Source organism: Coffea eugenioides, chromosome 6, assembly GCF_003713205.1.
Source record: "Coffea eugenioides isolate CCC68of chromosome 6, Ceug_1.0, whole genome shotgun sequence".
NCBI classification, from domain to species: domain Eukaryota; kingdom Viridiplantae; phylum Streptophyta; class Magnoliopsida; order Gentianales; family Rubiaceae; genus Coffea; species Coffea eugenioides.
The window spans coordinates 16083243-16091753 of NC_040040.1; the positions used below are offsets into that span (position 1 = coordinate 16083243).

General features: G+C 32.3%; 1 long non-coding RNA gene across 1 annotated transcript; it reads right to left on the bottom strand.

The window, feature by feature from the left end:
- Positions 1-2134: 2134 nt before the first annotated feature.
- Positions 2135-3406, bottom strand: LOC113776518. The gene is made up of 4 exons (XR_003469025.1): positions 3201-3406; positions 2969-3047; positions 2559-2857; positions 2135-2421 (listed from the first exon to the last, which is right to left on the bottom strand). It is a non-coding gene; the product is annotated as an uncharacterized LOC113776518 (long non-coding RNA).
- Positions 3407-8511: the final 5105 nt, after the last annotated feature.

Here is an 8511-nt window from a genome sequence, read left to right on the forward strand (position 1 = left end):
TATTTTCTCCCTTTTAATGACTTTCACATCTTCTCCATACTCCTCATATAATATATTTCATCTTTTATATTAATTTGATTTAAAAATAAATATTGTCATTTTCATACCTTACAATTTTAAACTAATTAAATCATAGATTCTATTTCTTTTTTGAATGAAAGGATATAAGGGCACAATTGTCAAATTAAACTTATTAAGCATTCAGCTATAAATATTTATCAAACAGTATAAATAGCTTTAGCATTAAAATTCAGACATTCATATATTTTTTTCAGTGCTTAAAATTCAGCAAATTAATTGTTTCAGTATTCAGATTTCAGAATTCAAACTTCAGAATTCAGATTCAGTTTTATCAAACGAAACCTTAGTTATTTTCCTTTTGAATTGAGTTTCCTTCTCCAATATGTTGGTATAATATTTACCGCTTACCGGCAGATATATAATCAGCCACACATGTGGCATTTATCAACAATGACAAATGAAAGTTGTTCGAAGATAGGGATGATATCAAATACATATAAATTGGCAATCTAGAATATATGAACAGCATCTATAATTTATCGGCAGCATCTATCGGTACAAGCAACGGACATGTGCTGATTAGTGCAGATATAAAGTGGCAAAAGAAGGCTGATCAAGCGAGTCGATTTGTCAAAGTCATACACCAGATCATCGTCCTAAAAGTTAGGGACATTGTAGTTGTGCCATTCACAAGGCAAGAAAGTGGGTAGTTATCACTCTTGCCTTAAGCTGACATGTTCGATGTGGCATGAAGTTATATTAACAAGTGGACCACCAAACCAATGAGGTGAGATGGTGGAACACTAAATTAGCCACGAAAATAGGAGTTTGTCAGGAAGCAACTACTACCCAAATGAAGGAGCATACTACCATAAATACTGGAAAAAAATTAGACTTGAGAAGAACGCTTGTCATATCAAACACCAAAGAAAGTCTTTCTCAGAAATAGTAATTTCCATAGGAATGTTCTCTTTTTAGCAAGTTTTCTTGGGACCTTTAGGCTAAGCTTAGAATTTTCAATTTCTTGCAATCATTTCCTGTTCATGTAGATTACTATTTTCATGATTTTTTAAATCTAATTTAGCTAGGTTCTATAGATGATTTTAGTTTGACATGAATTTCGAAGTAGGTTTCATTTTCTTTTCAAGCATTCATTAGATTTTCCAAGGTTTCCAGCTATCTTTGCATTACATATTGAGTGATTTTATCAGCTTTCAATTCACAAATTAGCTCTTATTTCCATTGCTTTATTTATTAGCTAATTTGTCACGAATTTTAAGTTCTTAAGGGTTCTCAAGACGGATGAACAGCAGCTAGCTACAAGTCAACATTTATTGGAGCATTCTCTTTTATAATCATCAGCTCAATTTCATCTTTTCTTGGGAAAAGTCAAGTGGCATGCTCAAAATAGTCAATCTTTTTTTTTTTTTTGCTCAAAATATTCAATCCACCAAGTTGGATATCTATGATATCAGTTTGTGTTTGTTGGCTATTAAAAATCAATAATAACATAGCGGCACTCATGGGAGGGACCGTGTTAGAGTGACCGATAAAAAGCTATGGCAAAAGACAGAAATTAGTATGGAGAGAACCCTTCTTAATTTTGATGAGACTAGGAGGAGAACACCGCGCGGTGCGCGGTGTAATTTTCAAGATTGCCCAGAAATGCCCAATGATTCAAATTCAAATATTAAGTATGAAAAGGTACAAAAAGATACATCGAAAACTTTGCCATTCTATTTTTGTAGTTTTATTAGGCAGTAAATAGGAATAATCTGTTAAGGAAATGCAAGACAATACAATGAGTAGACTACTAAGATCATTAAGATGCTCCTTGCTTTTGCATAAAATAAAAATAGAAATAAAAAAAGACACATATAATGGTGGAGAAGGGAAAAAATATAGCTTGAAGAAATACACAAAGGAGTTGTTAGTTCCTAAAAAAGGCATTTAATAGCTATAAGTTTGTTTTTTGTTGATAAAAACCACAAATCAAGTTGTCAGTTCCTAGAAAAGGATATTTAACAGTAATAAGTTTCTTTTACAACATATTCAAACGAATAATAAAATGCATATACATGCAGTATAAAGAGAAAATCTACTTAGTGAGACTAAACCTATACCAGTGCCAATTGAACAAATTGATAAAGAAAAGAAAAAAGTATTTCTAATTGGCCACAAGCAAAATGATTCTAGACTTTCAATGACTAATAGCATCAGAGAGCTCCAGCTTCATTCAGACTCTCCTCTCGTTCCCCGTGAAAGGCCGAAAGCATGGATGCTTTTAACAGTCATTGATTGTGGTAACCAACTGGTAACCAACCCAATGACTCCTCTCTATTTGGTTCATTCCATATGGTAACCAACTGCGTGTAGTTCTCTTCCTGAACTCCTCTATTTCTTTACCAGTCATATGCACACAAAAGAAACCAAAAAACAAAATAATCACCAGATGATACCTAATAGTCATAAAATTTTAAAAATGAAAAAGAAAAATTCACAGCCAAGAAATATCTACAAAATAACAGGAAGCTAACCTTAAAAGTCACTCGATTACCATGCAAATGCTTAATTTCTTTTCATTTCCCCTCCAGAATGATTTGACGTAATTTTTTTTGGGTTGATCTTGGTAGTCAAAGTGGCAGCATTGGGAGAGAGGTGATAAATGCCAAGGTGATAAACACATCAGCACAGCATTGGGAGGAAACTACAAGGTGAGAAAACATATAAATGTCTAGAAAAAACGAAGTAATATTGATTGATCTCTTTCAACTATTTCTTCCTTTAGATAATTGTTTGCCTTTTCTTCAACATCCACAGCTTCTAGAAGAATAACCTACATTATTTAAAAAAACCCTCAATATATGGCTATCAAAGATTATATTAGCATGATTGATAAATTCAGCATGGCAAATGATGCATAACAATTATGAGAAACAATATCCACCTCAAGAGTACTTCAAACTAAACCTCCCAGCTTCATATATGATTCAGATGCATAACAATTCATGTTGAGAAGGCAACAGCTAAAAAAAAAAAAGAATTCGTAAAATTAACAATTTCAACACCTACCAGACACTTCGTGAAAACCACTACATAGCACAAAAATCAGAAATTTGAAATTCAAAGTTAAGGTAATCTAGAAAGATGACCACAAAATAAAAAGAAAAAACGATAACCTGAAAAGCTAAATCTTTTTCTCCTCCCTTTAGTATTTCCTTGTGATGTTCCTCAATCTATCAAATATGCAGCAATCTAAGATTATGAGGAGCAGCAAAACTAAAGAAGCAAGCAAGAAATTAAAAACTTCATAAATGAAAAGGAAGCAGAAACTTGAAGGTCCAATCTAGTGTAAAATTGGAAAAATGACAGGGAAATAAATCAAAAAAAATCCACAACCCGAAAAGTTAAAATTTTTTTCTCCTTTCAGTGGATATTCCTTCCATTTTTTCAAGCTGTTTTCACATTTGAATACTATAACGTTGAGATACCAAGAACCATATATTACATACACTGAAAAAATGACTTCACCAATAATGACTAACCATAGAAAAAAAGGCTTTAAAAATCTCAGTTCGCAAATTCACATATGAAGTAAAAGCTCAAGTAAGATATGGTCACTAATATTAAAAAAAACCCATAAAAGTATAAACAAACAATTATTAGATCAAACTTGGCTGTTTTGTCTTACAATTACTATGGGCAGAATAGACTGCTATTGTAGGCAATGAACCACATAGTTCAATCGTCAACTCTGCTTTACCCAACTTGCTCACAAACACTTCTAGAACAAAGTCATGTAATTAAATGATAATCCTCAAAATGTAAAATCATTTGCTAAAAAATTGATCTTCTAGTTTTTGAAACATTAATGAGGTGTTATCAAGATTAAAATGCAAAGAAAAAAAGTAAGTTTGTAAAATCTACCCATTAAATTGGCGAAATAAATTGTGTAACCTAACCATGCTATGATAATAACCAAAGTAATAGGCTCTTTGACGAGCTAACAGAGCCGGGAAGGAAAAAAAAAAGAAGAACAGGCCAGAAAAGAAATTGCCCCAGTCCAACTCATCATTCAAGAGTAGAAAGGCAAAGAAAATTAAAAGGCACAACTATCCAATATGTTATTTTTAACTTTCACAAGCAAATGTACATGTATCAACCCCCTGGGAGTTTCTATTCTAGCTTCGTAACCTTCAATTGTTGAGGAAAACAATCTATCAAACAAACAAAAGAACACAATTAGGTGATAATCTAAAGCCTATCAGAATATACATTTAAGAATCTAGGGAAGGGAAAAATTTCTCTTATTCATCAGGGGGAAAAACCCCCAAAGAATACAAAATCAGTCTGTTTACCACCATGTATGCATTATCTTCAATGAATGTCGCACTGGCAGTTATTAAGTGGTGTTTTTTTTTTTTTTTTTTTTTTGCATTGATAGTAAGAAATTGCACATGAGCCACTATAAATGAATCATTCTTTTCTGTAGGACCAATAATTACAATAAGAGAGCAAACTACGAACCAAAAGGTAAATACATCAATACATTGAAACTGCATATAAGCAAGCTAACAAATGAATTTCAAATCAAATATTAAATAATCTGCAATAAATGAAAATTTCTTACTAAAAAATTCAGAGACTACAAAATTACAAGGATCTCATGGTAAAAGAAACATTAAGTAAACAACAGTACTTTAAAAGACTAAACATACCTAATTAAGTAGAAAAAGGCTAAACATAGAACAAACTTAAGTAGCCTTAAAGCTAGTGAGAATAATATAAGCAGCTTCCCTCCTATCACTACCAGCAATCAGCTTAACACAAAATACCTATTAAAAACACCAGATCAGTTTTGGATACTCAAAAAAACCCAAAAAGAAAAAAGAAAAAAAAACATTGCAATCATGGGCTCTGAACCAAGTATAATCCCTGCATACATAAAAAATCTTTCCTTCTTGTACAGGATGATGGCACATAAACATTAAGAAACAATATGCTTTTCCATTGAATGCCTTCCACACAGAATGTTTGAGATAAATAAATGGAGGAAAAAGTAAAAATCTGGAATCCATACAACAAATTGAACAAAAGGTGAGATGGCCAAATAAAATAATCACAGTTAAGAGTATGGCCAAATATACACACTTTTGGCAATCACTTTTTCCTCATTGTGTATCAGAATTTCTTGCACTACACAAATGTAATTTGAGAGCAAGGACTTTTTGGAATTTGATACACCAGTCATGTTAAGCTCAACCAAAAACTCAATATTGTACTGAAGCAAATTACAGCATAAAAACTTTTGGTTCCGCTGCAAAACTCAGACACCCATAAGACATTTTAGCAATAAGTGTTAACCACACTTTTAAATGCAACTACACCACTCTATGCATACTCTAAATACAAAGTTGCAACTACTGCAATGGAAAAGCAATGACAAAGACATCTATTCCAAGCACAATTCAAACAGGATCTCCCAGTACCATGTATAACTTGGATGCATAACCATCCGTGTTAAGAAGGCAATAGTAAAGATAAAAGGCAAAACTAAGAAATCATACCTATAACTACTTTGTGAAACCAATGAATAGAATATAACTTGAAAGCTGAATTTCAGGTGAGCTGCAAAGATAATTGGGGAAAAAAAAGATCACAACCTAAAAAGTTAAATCTATCTCTTCTTGTGGATATTTCTTACGTTTTTCCTCAATCTACTAAACAGAAATCAAAATATGACATAAATGGAAAATAAGACTATTACCGGCAGCAAAACTAAATAACTAAACAAGAAATTAAAACATATAATCTTCAATGGAAAAGCCAAAAAAAGAAAAAAGAAAAAAGAAGGAACCGGAAACTTGAAGGTCCAGTTTAGTGTAAAATTAGAAAAATGGTTGGAAAATAAACTACAGAAAAATTCGAACCATGAAAACTTAAATCTTTTTTTCTTCTTCCCGTCGACTTTTCTTCCATTTTTCCCTCAATTTATTAAAAGAAAAATGAGATCCCTATCTGTCCAATAGACAGCAGAAATAAGATCGTTAACAGCAACAAAACTAAAGTACTAAGCAAGAGATCTGAAGTCAGAAACTTTTCTTACAAAAAAAAACGGAAACAAAAATTTGAAGGCTAGAGTAACATTGGAAAAAGACTAAAAAATAAATTAAAGAAAATCGCACAACCTGGAAAGTTGATTCTTTTTCTCCTTCTCTTGGACTTTCAATCCATTGTCCGCAATCTATGAGAAGCAAAATGTGATTGTGAGTAACTGTAAATTCAAGAAAACAAAGAAAGAAACAAAAACTAAACAAAAAAACATCAAAGTGCCATATTTGTTTTTAATTTTTGTTGATTAACAAAGAAGAAAGAAAACATGTAGATGAATGATAGTCGAAAGTCGGGAGAAAATAAAAAATAGCAGATCTCTGGGTTTATAAATACTTCCGACTTTCGCTGCTTTTGGATGAAGATTTTACTACGGCTTTCTTTGTTTGCTCAAAGAAGGAGATGGAAAAATAGTATTTCAGACCTCTGGGTTATTAATCGAAAGATTAACAAATCTTAGCAGGAAAAATATCTTTGTTTTGTAAATAAAGGAAACTATAAAACTTTAGGGAAATATTGGAGCTTACCAATTAAGAAGATCATTTCTGTGTCTCATGCGTTTAGTAGCTTCATATCCAGACCAATTCTAACAAGGGAAAAAAATTAGTTAGAATCATATAATTGAAAAAAGGAAAGAGAAGAAAGGGAAAAAGGGGGAGGGGGGAAACGGGAAGGAAAAACAGAGAAAAAAGGACCAAATAAAAAACAACAAAAAGGAACAAAGGAACAAAGAAATGAAAAGAAAAATGGAAGGGGAGAGAAACGGAGCTCTGGAGAGCAACGAATCGGTGGAGATGAACGAGGGGAAAGAAAACAAGGGAAGCCCTAAATCAAAATTTTTGGCACGTGAGAAACACATGATGGACGATCTAGCCAATAAAATTTGGCCACATCAGCACAGCAACCACCATTCTTGACAGATCCATTCGCGCTTTTACTATATAGGTTGACAACTTGTCAGAACACAGCAATTGATTTCCAAATTCAGCAATTGATTTTCCAAATTAGACCAATTGATTTTGCCCCAATGCGCAAACGTTGTCGTTCCACTTAATGGTCAGTAGAGTTAGTGATAAGTAGGACGACGTCGTGGGAGGACCAAGTTGAGTAGCGCGACGTCATTTTAGCGCATAACAGAATTAGTTAGCAGATTTCATAGTCGGTTGCTTCATCCTATTTGTATAGCATTGATTGGTGGAAAAGGCATCTGAGCAATATAACAGAATTTCCCTCTTCTTGTTACTCTCTCTCTCTAATTCTCCCTCTCTCTCTCAATTCTCTCTGCTCTTCCGTGCACTCTTCGTCCCCAATCTTTCCCTTTTTTCCCAAATCTTCCTAAATTCCGGAATTAATTCTCAATTTCATACAGAAATGGATTCGGAGGCCTGACACAACTCCGCTCCTGAGAGGAGTCAAAGAATGCGCTGCCGCTAGTTAGCACTCAACCAATAACAGTGTTACTATATCAAATGGTTACTATATCATTGACTTCTTATATCATATGGTGAAAAGGGCGAATTTCTTGGAATATCGTTAAAATTGAAAATTGTCCAATAATTGGTGTTGTTTGAGGTGGGTTGCCGAATAAGGGGTTGTCGCATCTGCAACTTGAGGTTTCTAATAAAATCCTTTTAATTTTCATTTATTTTGGAGTCGCTTTAATTTTATTTTTTTTTAATTTTTGTAAATATTTTGCCGCTCATGAAGGAATAGGACCCATTTTGTCCTATAGCCACTCATGAGGTTTTATTGTTTTTTATGCATCGCTGCCGACGAGATGAGCCGCGATACATTTTCTTTTTCTTTTTTTCCTTTTTTTAATAAAATGTAACTTTTAACTGCGACGATTTTTTTCCGTAAAATGAATTATGTGTTGTTTGGCTCAATTAGGATTTAGGGTTTAACGTTTTACATGAAATCCTAATTTCCAAACCATCACAATATAACCCTTTAACCATAATTTTAAAATTAAAATTCTTAAATCGTATTACTAAAACTCTATTACTAAAATCCTATTATAAACTAGAATTATCAAAAATTTAATCTATGATATTAGAATAATGTTAATTTTATAAATTTAGATGACAGTCAAGAATAATGTTAATTTTATAAATTTATAAATTTTAATATTGTAATTGCAGCGACCCTAAAATCAGAAATAACTCTCAAAGAACACCAATTTTATGATAGATTTTTATTTTACCAATATTCTTAGAAATTCACCATTATTGCGACCACCCTAATATCAGAAATAACTCTCAAACAACACCAATTTTATGATAGATTTTTATTTTAGCAATATTCTTAGAAATTCGCCAGGGAAAAAGGTGAATTTCTAGATTATCATCTAAATTTATAAAATTAACATTATTTTAATAT